Here is a 12935-nt window from a genome sequence, read left to right as displayed (position 1 = left end):
TTGACAAGTGTAGGCTTAGGATTTAATCTAGGAAGCTTGCTTAGATTCATGACAAGTGTAGGACTCACCTTTAGTCTTGCAAGTGTGTGTGTGAGAGGTAGTGCAAGAGCACCTAGTGAGTGAAGAATCCCACCAAATTTAACTTAGGGTTTTCATTTCATTTTTCATTTTCATCTCCTTCCTCTCAAGAACCCTATCCTAGCCACCATTGAAGACAAGCTTGGTTCAAGGCTTTGACTTCATTTTTGACCACCCTCCACTCACCTTAGATCATTGAGCTTGGAATACAAAAGCCTTGCCTCATCTTCCTCTTCATAACCCTAAGAGGAAAACTTGAAATTCCTTTGCTTTCCTAGGATTCAAGAGGAACAATCCTCTTATGAGGTAGAGAGTGTTCTAAGTTATGTCTTTGATGTTTTATATGTTTTAGTATCTTGATACAAATGGAATACATGTCTCTAATCTAAATCTTTAAATTGATAGTCAATGATACCTTGCATGACATTAAGCTAAGACATGATTTTTGGAAGGGCCATAACTTGATTCATAACTTGTGTTAATTTGAAGTCATTCAAGGTTGTTTTGAAATCTAGAGGAATTAGTTAATTAATTTAATTAATTTTCATTATTATGTTCTTATGATTTAAATCAAGTTTTGAAGTTAGTTATGTAATAACCATGATAGATACTACAACATATATTAAATCGAGCATGTTTGGATGAGAAATGAAATCTAGAGAAATTAGTTGTCTTAATTAATTAATTTATATCCTTGTTGTGTTAGTGAAGGAGTATGTATCTTATGTTGATTCCATGTTTAAATTATGATTTTAAACTTATATCATACTTGTGAGACTATGTTCTTGTTGTTGAATGATATTGTTATAAAGAGGAACAAATTGTATAATGATTATTCGCATTCTTCATGCCATTGTAGTTGTGAACTTAGGGCATGTATTACGTCTCCAAAATTGGTTTGTGTATGGTAGATGGCTTTACATTATGTATATATATGTGATGTTAATATATATATATGTTGCTGCACAAGTTGTTGATTTTGGAAACTTAGGATATCGTTGTTATGGCTAAGGCTAGGGCATGGTTCTAGTACGGGGGGTTGTCCCTCTACAAGTCTAGTGCGCACATAGGGAGGTTACCCATGGGTTAGTAACCCTAAAGTAACTATGGTGTTGGTTTGATCCAGCATGATGTCCAAGTATCCACTTTGGTTTGATTTTGCATTTTAAATTCCAAATTTGATAACTATGTGATATTGCATCTCATTGTGCCATGTGAAAAGTTCCAATGTCATTTTAATAGCATGGACTAAACTTTATTGAGTTGCAAACTATGTAATAAGTTAAACTTATGTATACACATTCCCTACGAGTAAACTTGTTTACTCACCCCGAAGTTACTGGGTGTTTTTCAGATAAAGAAGCATTATTGTGGGATGCTCAACACTCTTAGGATTGCTTGACTACTTAGAATATTTTTGTATATTAGAATATGCACTTGTTAGCATATCATGCTCCATTCTTGTTTATTTTGACAAAACATGTATTTAATGTTCAAACTATGTAATGTGCACTTAAGTGCACCTTTTGATACTCCCTAGTTGTGTATGTAGGGAGGCCAAGGGCCAAAGATACTTATATGCTATGTATGCTACTTTATTTTCATAGTTTGTTTATGAAATTTAAGGGATTTCATGCATTGAAGGGTCATATTTTGCATATGACATGCCATGAGGCCGTAAGCCATTGTAACGCGTCTATTTTTGCATTTAACGTATGCGTACATGGTTACATTTCACAAAACTCTTAAGTTCCAAATTTTGAACTATTTATGGAGGATTTATGAAACAATTAAAGCAAAATCCATGCATTAAGATTTGATTCAAAGCTCCATTTTGATTTAGCATGACTTAGATGCTTGCATGAGGTTAGGGAGTGTTTTGAAGCTTGTTTGGATCACTTAGGATGCATGTATAACCTTAGAACCAAGCTAAGCACCTTCCTATGGGTGACAGCAGCTTTTTCTACTGCTAACAGGTCCATCGGTCGGCTGATAGCAATCATCGGTCAACCGATATGTCTTAAAAATGAGATCCCGAGAGTTTGCATTTGAAAAAGGGCATTTCGGTTGGCTGGTACTATACATCAGCCTACTGATGATGGAGTTTCGGCCGGCTGGTACTATTCCGTCAGCCTGCTGATCCTCCCTGAAGCTTGGTTTCCTTTCAGCTTCTTGGACAGATTTCTTGGGTCAACTTCAGAGGGCCATATCTCCTTCGTTTCTGATCCAAATCAAGTCATTCTTAAGCCTAAACTCAAGAGATTGAAGTTAGATTTCCAATGATACCAACCACACTCAAAAACTCTAACCATAGTGAGAGTTATACCAGTTTTAGTATGATAGGGTCATGTTGTCTCTTAAACGGAGGATGCCTCTTCGTTCTATTTTCATATTTTTTCCGTCCGAACTCCAAATCAGGTGATTCTTGAGTCTAAATTCATTAATTTTTCATTGTATTTACAATGGAGTGCTTGGCAGCACCCACTTCCATATTGGAAAAAGACCATTTTTTCCCTAGGTTCATTCTTGTCCGTTTTTGAGACGTCATTTCCGCATTCATTTTCATTGGGTTTCGTGACCTCATTGAGGATCACATTAGTGTTTTATAAATGTGTAGTATTCCTAGAGACCATTGTTACACCCTTTGCTTTTGCATTTTGGACTCATCATTGGATTTATATTAGGTTTATCTTAAGACGCACTGGCCTTAAAACCAGAGCCGTCAAAATGTGTGTATATATATATATACATATATATGTATAAAAGGTTTTTTTATGCTCGGTAAAATATTGTTTCTAAAAATTTATTTTTTTTCAATTAAGTGACGTGGTACAAGGAGGAACACATGTTCCCCACCAGCTAGCACTGGCTCTCCTGTAGCGTAGGAGAAGATTTTGTTCCCAAAATGTTGGGAATTTGCACGTAAATATATTAAGAGTGATGTGTCAAATTTTATTCACAGAATGGATAGTACATCAGGGAACAACAGATCAATACAAATACATAATGATTTCAATAAAATGAATAATACATCAAAGAATAATATATCAACATGAATTAATAAAACTTTCATTAACATGAATAATACGTCAAATTGAATATCATGGATAGAACAATGAATCAAATAATTTTAACCTAATAGAAATAATATCAACAATAGAAATTAAGATAGGAAAACAATGATAATAAAATACTATGAAAGAACTGGTCTAGATATTGAGAGGCATGCGAGCACTGTCCTAAAGTTGTAAAGTTGTTTAGCCTCCCTACGTGTAGGTGATAATGGTCTAATATGACTCCAAGATATGACACATATCCACCAATGGTCTTCTGCAGGTACGTCCAAAGTGTACTTGCCTTGTCTTCAAAGTTGCTCCAAAAATAATATAAAATACTCTCTCTTAAGTATAGTAGTATCTCAACAAAACTCAAGGAGGAGGGAGATAGAATGATTTTTCATAAAGATACTTCTCACACCCACATTGTCACACTTAAGTATATCATCTTATAAAATGATAGAAAACTCCCTTTTATAAAGTTAAAACTTGTAACGTTTATGTATCATAAACATAGAATTAAGTGTGAAGTAATAATAAGATAAACAAAATAATTATCACAATAATAATAATAATTTAATGATAATTGTGATTTTTATAAAATAGTAGTAACACAAAATGTGTTAATCAATACTAAGAATTAGTGAAACTTATAGTAAGTATAAACCTAACCTTTGATATTACTTGCATAAAATATGTATGGCTTAATTAAACCCACATTATCGGTAAATATTCTCAAACTCTATTACTACGATAAAGTATCTCTAGGCTCTTAAACTTTACAATTTAGTTTTCTATTACTAAAATAAATAAAATGATGACATCCCGATGCTTCGTTTGGTTAGAGGACTGGAAAAATAGATGGAAAAAATAGGGGGAGGGATGGATGAGGCATCCTAGGGAAGAGACTATGTCACCCCCAATTTTTGTTTGGTTGAATGAAATGGATAGTAGAAAGGATGGATGTGATGATACTTTTTTGTTTGGTTGGAAAGAAGGGAAATAGAATTTTTATATTCTTTTTACCAATATAGGACTTTATAAAATTATAAAAGGTAGATATCTATTTTAATTTTTTTTTAATTTTGAACTTGGCAATTAATATTTGTGGGTAGTTATTAATTTTTACTCTCCTCTCATCTCCCCAAAATTGGGCGGATAAAAAAACATAAAGAAATGAGGGATGAATCATCCCTCCTTAGTTCTTCTTTCTCTTCCCTTTCCTCTTACCAAACACAAAAAACTTCATCCATCCCTCCTCAATCATTCACTCATCAATCATTCCCTCCAACTAAACATAGCATAAGAGATAGAGACCTTCATTATCTTGCGTTTTCTCTTTTTGAACTCTATTTCTTAAACTCTCAAACAAAGAAACAACTTTATTTCCATTTTTCCTTCTTCCTTTTGGGTTAAAAATCAGACTACTTGGGGTGAAATTGGACCAAGTATCATTCATTTGCCAAAGCCCACTTCAGTTTCTTTATGATTTGTTATTGATGGCTATGAATAGTGATGACATTAATTCCTTTGGCATATATATATGCAAAAATATTTAAGGCATTTAACACAACCAATAATATAAGTATATAAATGATTGAGGTATTCTGACCAAATTTTAAATTTTGTTGCTTTCAAACTTATGTTCTTGCTCTTGCTCTCGCACGCGTTATCACTTCCATTCTGTGTGATTTAGGGCCCATTTGGCATGTGATTTGTTTTAGGCATTATGTTTTTAGTCACTATCAAAACAACCGTTTTGTTGTATGAGTGTTTTAGGTAGTAATCAGAACCATGTTTGGTAACAAAATTTTGTTTTGGAAAAATTCAGAAATTTGTTTTAGTTCCTTCGCTACAGTACCAAAAGACACAAAATCACCAGGGTTTGAGGAAAAAAATCTGATATGTTATGAACTCCAAACCAATATCAGTCGTATAAAGATATAGGCCCAAATTTAAAGATCAATATCAGAAAAATAATATCATAACACATTTCAAACCGACCCTTAGCTTTTGTTATGGTGCTCCTAATAGACCAAGATCCTCTCCAATCCAACAGTAGCCCATTTCCTCCATTTTTGTTAATGAACAGTAATAACTAAGGTGGTTAAAAAATTGTATTTTTTTTATACATAATTTCCATACATATATACATATATATATATATACATATATATATATATGTATACACTGTTCACAAATACTATTTCTTCTTCCCTCCCTTATTTTCAGTAACCCAAATCCCGCCAGTTTCTTCTCTCCCAAAATATTGATTTTGATTTCTTTCCAAAATCCCGTCATTTCAGCAACCCAAATTTTGATTTCTTTCCAAAATATTGTTTGTTGTGAGTCTTTTCATTAATTTTCACAAAAAATATCAATCAACGCAAATCCTGCCAATTGCTTAGATTTGCCAAAGGTTTCACAGAGAGAGAGAGTTCATTTTTTACTTATTATCTTCTTCTTCTTTCAAATCTTAATAATTCTCTTTGATTTGTTTCCAAAATGAATCACACATCTATTTCTCAATTCCATTGTTTCTATAAATTTCTCAGATCTATTTCTCTATTCATTTGTTTCCATAAATTTTTCCTTCCCTTTCTTCGTATACAAGGTCATTTTATCCCAAATTAACATAGCAATATTGGAAAAGATCAACATCTGGACTAGCATGGTTTTTTTTGTTTAATTATTTGTGTACTGCATAACATCCCAAGCAGTTTGTAATTTAAGACAATATAAGTTGTACTCAACATCCCAACATAATCCTAATAGATTATTTGTACATAATATCCCAACAGTTTGTAATTTAAGTCAGCATAAGTTATACGTAACATCCCAGCATAATCCTACTTAACATCCCAAGCAATACGTATTTTGTATCCCAAGCAGTACGTACTTTATTCCATGCTTATGTTATACATAAAATCCCAACAAAATTCTACTAAAGAAAGTGTGAACCAGTTATGTTTGTGCTCTTTAATCAGATAAGAAAAAACAGACCCAAAATCGAGACTTAGATGAACAAAGCTTAGATCTATGGATGATACTCTGGAGTTTCTGCATAATAGTCAAGTGAAATTACATGGGTTTTTGGAGTGTGTTTGCGTTCTGAAGTGAAGCTTTGAAGTTCAAAAATTGTTGTGAGTCCTTGGAGAGTCCATTAATGGAAGCTGATGAAGCTTTTAGAGAGAGAAAGAAAGAAGACGATGTATTTTGGAAGAAGACGGCATATAATTACATGGGTTTTTGGAGTGTGTTTGGGTTTTGAAGTGAAGCTTTGAAGTTCAAAAGTTGTTATGAGTCCTTGGAGAGTCCATTAATGGAAGCTGACGAAGCTTGTAGAGAGAGAAAGAAAGAAGGCTATGTATTTTGGAAAAAGACAATGTATTTTGGATACAATATTTAAATGTTTTTATATATATGGAATACAATAATTAAAGGTTCTATATATGAAATACTAGGGTGGTGAAAATTTAGTTACCCAATATTTTTAATTGATGTGGCCAATTCTCCTCCACTTATTCCAAAATGGAGCAAATGGGCTACTATTTCACTAGAGGTGATTTTCTTTGTTCCTAATAGACTTTTAGATTAGGTAAATGAACCAATGAATTGGTGAAGAAAAAATAAAAGATATGCTCTTCACTTGTTCGAGCCGGGAAGAGAAAAGGATTTTATGGGTGTTGTGCCATTCAGATTTACAACATTATATGCATAAAGGTAAAAGTAAAAAAATCATAATAATTTTTTTTTTCAAGGTGCAAACAACACCGGAACTAACTTTATCAATAACCATCTAGATATGCACCAAGACAGTGCATCTCTAAGAACGTTTTTTTAATTTAGCCAAGCTACCTCGTTGCCATGTCTAAATTAATTGGGCGGCTACCCTTAAATTAGGGCTTGAGGTGGGTCTGCTGGGGCGGAGCTAGAAATTTTCAATTGAGGGGGCCAAATGTACTAATATAAAATTAAATTTAATAAATAAATAAATAAAATAATTGCAATAATTTTTTTTCCCGTGCATTTTTAATATACATTTTTAAGAACAAATCTATAAACGATATGAGAAAAATAAATATAAATAAGATTAGTTAACAGTTCATTAATAAAGTTATCATTGTCCACTATTCTCTTTTTTTTTTTTCTCTTTAAATCATAACAAATAATTTATATATTTTTATACATAGAGAGAGATAGTGTGATACCCCCAGATTTCCAAATGCGAGTTGCCAGGCCCACGCCCGAATGCCCGGAAATATAAAAAAAAAATCGGCAATAAACGAACACAGAGTACAAAAGAATAAATAGGAATAAATAATTTGCTGAAAGAAAATTAAAAGAATAATCCAATAATAAAACCTCTTACTAAATTCCATTAATATAAAATCATTTTGATACAATAAATCCTTCATTAATACAACTCAGGAATCCATACTGTGTGGACCCTTAAAAACCAATCTAAACAAGTGACAGTAATAACTGTCTACAACTGAAGAATGAAGCATAAAAGAATCTCCTATGTAAAATTGGAAGAATGAAGTAGACTGATCTCTGCTCAGTACGAACAACCTCTACTCCTGACGAATACCTGAAAAATAATGGTGGGTCAAGTCCACAAATAAGTTCTACTCTACTACAGTCCAAGCAGAGATTCGATACACGTATACATCCTAGTCAATCCAACAATAATTAGTAGTCCGTATATATATATATATATATATATATATACACACACACACACACTAAAGGAACCTCACTAGACTATAAGGTTACCTCAACCTGAATAGTAGGCAACATGCAAAACGCACATATAGTGGGCATGAGTACTTAGACCTACTAGGGCACACTACACTATATCTAGCTACACATCCCTGGCGACATACGCGCACTAACCATTGATCCTGAGACTCAAGCTCATATCATGGTACCATAATTATATATATATAATTAAGTAATCATCTTATCCAGTATAAATTAATCCCCTACAAGTAATCTTCTATAAGTCATTCAATTTGTTCAGCTGACCTGACTTGAATATAAGTAAGACTTAACATTTTAGTTAATCCATTCACTTGTACAAAATAGATAGGACTTAACTGATAAGTTAATCTGTCCCTAAAGTGCCACCATCCCATATTGGTGCACTACATCCACACAATCCAATAATCGATGTAACAAATACAATAATACATCAATCAATCCAACAATTAACATAATAATAGAATATCATGCTATCACAAAATAGAAATAACTTAATAAACCTCTTTAAGCTTCCTACATCCTATATCATACACAAACTGAATCTTACACATGCTGATATTTTATTATACAGTCAAGTAAGCTACATATTTAATCTTAATTGCTAGAACAAAATAAAGATTAAATCCATTCATTCCTCCAATAATTCAAATAACATGCATTATTGTATTTAAGTTTGTTTAAAATTTATTTAAACTCATCCCTAGTCCATATTTAATGTTTAGGACCCTTCAAAATTAATTAAGATTAATTTAAACACTTTTACGTAAATTCTCCAGGTAAGGCTCGCGTTTTTGGTCCTAATTACTCGAGCTTTCTGTCCAAGGCTCGAGCTTCCTGTCCGTTACTCGAGCTTTACATCCCAGGCTCAAGCTTTACATCCAAGGCTCGAGCTTTTCACCTATGGCTCGAGTTTTTCGTTTCAGGCTCGAGCTTTGCCTCCAAGGCTTGAGCACTGTAATAGCGGATCGAGTACTGTTACGCGAATCTGCCCAGAATTTCTATTGTAATCTTAATCTTTATTGTTTAAGGATTCCTAGGCATGTTTTTAAGTTCCATCAATCCACAGATATGAATATACATCATTTAAACATGTAAAAATTCATAAAGGAAACCAGATTAAATCTATGAATTTAACAATTCATACAACAAGAACAAATATGAACCAAATTCAGAAAACCTATGTTCTAATCCAATTAAACATACATGATTATTTAATTTTAATGTTTAAGTATCCTGGAATTTCCTAGGCATGTATAGAAACACGAATCAAATGGAAAGAGATAGAAGAAGGACTTAGGTTAAACTTTCAGATCGAAAGTTAAACTTCTTCTTCCTTGATCTTCTCTAAAGGTTTTTCTCCTCCTTCCTTCCTATTCCTCCTTCTCTCTCTAACTCTCTCTATCTAGAATATATTACGTGATATATTTTTAACTCCCTTTTACAACCTATAGTTATATATTTATAGGCAAAATAATAACCCTATTCATTTTCCCAATCCAAGCCAACTTAATAAAGAAAATAAATAAAATTAAAATATTGAAAAGATAACTTAAAATATGTTACGTATATAATCTATGTATGTCCTTATTAAATAAATAAAATATATACATCAGATTATTTATTAACAGATTATTTAATAACACTTAAGTTACCATAATATTAAAAGGTAACTTAAAAAAATCTATGTATATCCTTATTATATAAGTATATAAAATATATATATCAGATTAAATATTAATACTAAAGTTACCATAAAGTAATTAATAAATTACTTTCCCTTTTATATATGTATATACATACATATCTATATATATACATAAATAACTATCCATGGGTAATTATCCATATTCATCAAACCTCCTATCCAAGTAATCCATATGACCTAATTGGTTGGCCCATTACTACTAACCATAACCATAAAATAAAATACAATAAAATAAAATAAAACATTTAATCAAACACATCAATCATTTAAGCACATAATCAAATTAAACAAATAATACAAATAACACATAGAGAAAATACAAATAACACATAAACAAATAACCAATTAATCAAGTAACACTTAATTCAATTAAACACATAAACAATTAGTCAAATAATCATTTAAACAATTAAAAATGCAATAAAAATAAATTAATAAATACCGAGACTATCCTTTTAAAATTAGGGGTATTACAAATAGTACTAATACGTTTTAACAAGACTTACAAAATAAAAACGTGTTTTTAGTTTAGCCAGGCTGGCCTCGTTGCCATGTCTAAATTAAGAGGGCGGCTACCCCTAAACTAGGGATCGAGGTGAGTCTGTACGATGCTCGTGCTTCAAACCTTTAAGCCCAACCCAACCTAACCCAACCCTCTTGAATGGTCAAGACGAGTTGGCCCGCCACAAGCTTAGTTCAGGTCAAAACCCTCAGTTGGGCTCCAGGCCTTGGGCCTTTTTTATTACTTGTAAGAAGAAAAACACACCCACAAAAAATTAGCAAGATAAACCATGTTGAGTAGGTTTTGAATAAAATTGACATATCGAGAGTGAGTTTGAATTGAAACAGGAAACAAGGCCTAAGTTGAACGTCTCTCTCCCAAAAACAACCAAATGATTTTTTTCTCACACAAAAACACTAAATGATTTTTTTTTTTAACCTGTAAATAAAAAAATTTCGGTAAATGTCGTAACACCAAACTTTGTTTAGAAGGATTGGGTAATTGTACTAAATAATTTATACTTCATTTAACTACTTCTCTTATTCCACCATTGAAGTCTCTTTCTCCTCACAGAAATGTGTTTTAACAGTGTCAATGTCAAAAAGGTTGCCCTCGGGTGTAGCTTAGTAACAACTTTCAAAAATAATGGTATCTTGAGCGATACTTTTAACAGGAAAAAAAAGACATAAAACATAAGCAAAAGAACCCATCTTTACATGGTTCGTCACAATGAGTGACTACGTCCATGGGCAAAGATAATCTCAAAGCTTCCATTAAGTACAATTTGGTGCATACAACATAAATTTGTATCTCCCTTTTCTCTACCCTTTCCATGGTTCTTCATTTCTCTTATCTCGAGCTCAAAAATCAGAAATACAAGGGGGGGGGGGGGCATTACGTCCACCAAAAATTTTCACCAAGTACAATTTGGTATACAACAAAAATCAGTATCTACCTCTCTCTACCATTTACATGGAAAGGGTAGAAAAAAGAGAGATACAAATTTCTATTATACACACCAAATTGTACTTTGTGGAAGCTTTCAAATGAAATACAAATGAAAACCAATTGGAAGCAAGCTGACGTATTCATGGTGCTTCTATCTTGAGCTCAAAATTCAGAAATACAAAGAGGTCGTGTTTAGACGTTTAATGAAAACCAGTTGGAAATAATAGGCGTGTATTTATGGACTTATCGTTATTAAATACACTCCATATCAAGATAAAATACCTACAACCATTTAACAAAAAATGTCTAATGGCAAGTAGGGTCGAACCACGCATTCATGTGAGTTTTTATTTTCAGACAAAAGATTTTTAAAATATTGATTTTGCAGTTTGTCATTAACTAGAAATGAATATTGGACAACAAATATTTAAAGCAATATTAGAATGAGAAATTTCAAGTATACAAATTGAGAGCAAGAAACAGATGAGTAATAAAACAACAATGCATTGAGAAGAAAATTACAACTAGAAACAACAAGGAAAACACTAAGAATCTATTATATCATTGTAACGACCCGGACATTTGCCTTCCTTTCCTTTTTCCTGAAATTTTATGAATGAATTTTTTTTTTTCGTTTAATTTTCTTTTCTGAGCTCTATTTCGTGTCGCTTAATGTCATCTCAAGTGCTCGGAATTGGTTCCTGAGACTCTATTCCGTGGATTGACAACTTCCTTTGAGGACCGAGTCATTTATGCATTTTCACTTTTCGGACACTATGCGTCTTTCGTCCTTTCCCCTATTTCGTCTTTTTCCCTATTCTGTCTTTTCCCCATTTGCCACATTGTTGGCACAACCTCACTTCTCATGGTCGGAGTTGGTTTTTGACTTCACGTGCCTTCATCTTGAGTGGTTTCCACGAAATACGTATCTTTACTTTTGCAAGAAAGTACTCTGGTTGCTCCCAGTGTCCATAGGGGGCATGGATGCAAAGTTCTTTGAAATTATTTTCTTTTCTTGGGGTGTTTTTCGTAAATATCTTTTGAAGATATTTTATTTCAGGGGCATCTAAGAAAATATCTTTTAGAAGATATTTTCATTCTGGGGCAGTTTCGCAGTTAACCCTTTTTGTATGGGCCATTGTGCAATTAACGAAAGTTATTCCAAAATGTCTTGTTTGGAGCCTGGATCCTCGTACGGGATTCATTTTCACTTTTTGTTGACTTGTAAATTCATAGAATTCCGTTCTGGTCGTTTTTATCCAGTTTCAGAGTTTCTGGACCTAGTTGCCGTTGAACTTGTTCGGGACATAACTTCTGCTCGGGACTCAGTTTTTGACGCCGTTTCTTCCGTTATTCATATTTTATCATTTTGAATCTTTTTCATTCACAAAGTTTTGCCATTTGAGTGCGTCTGCTCAAATTTTACTTTTTCAGACCCGGCGGGGCCCGTTCGGGGCACTTTTTGAGATTTCTATAAAAGGGGGGTGAGATATTTCATTTTTGATCTTCTCCCTTCTTCATGCACGACCTGGAGCTCCCATGGCAGCCCAAGGGATGCTGCCATCTTCTCTCTCCTCTTTTGGTTCACTTTTCCTTGATGGAAAGTCTTCAACCTTAACGTTTGTTGTTCCCCTCGCCGAGCTCTGCCTTTCCCCCTTAATAAAATTCAGTTTTGACCATTTCTTGAGTTTGGTTTTGAGGTCAAGTTATGGTTTTGATGGGGCTTTCATGGGGGTTATGTTCACGGCGTTGTCCCCGACAAAACCTAATAGTTTTGTCGGATTCGGAGCCGTTCCATTTTGGTGGGCCTTTGGGATTTTCATCTCAAATTGAGGTAGGAGATGTTCTAGGTTTAAATTCTTGTTATATAGCATGCTTG

Source organism: Cornus florida, unplaced genomic scaffold (assembly GCF_030987335.1).
Source record: "Cornus florida cultivar Cherokee Brave unplaced genomic scaffold, ASM3098733v1 CherokeeBrave_3.0.0_Hap2_Chr08, whole genome shotgun sequence".
NCBI lineage: Eukaryota > Viridiplantae > Streptophyta > Magnoliopsida > Cornales > Cornaceae > Cornus > Cornus florida.
Note: the sequence above shows the minus strand (reverse complement) of the source record.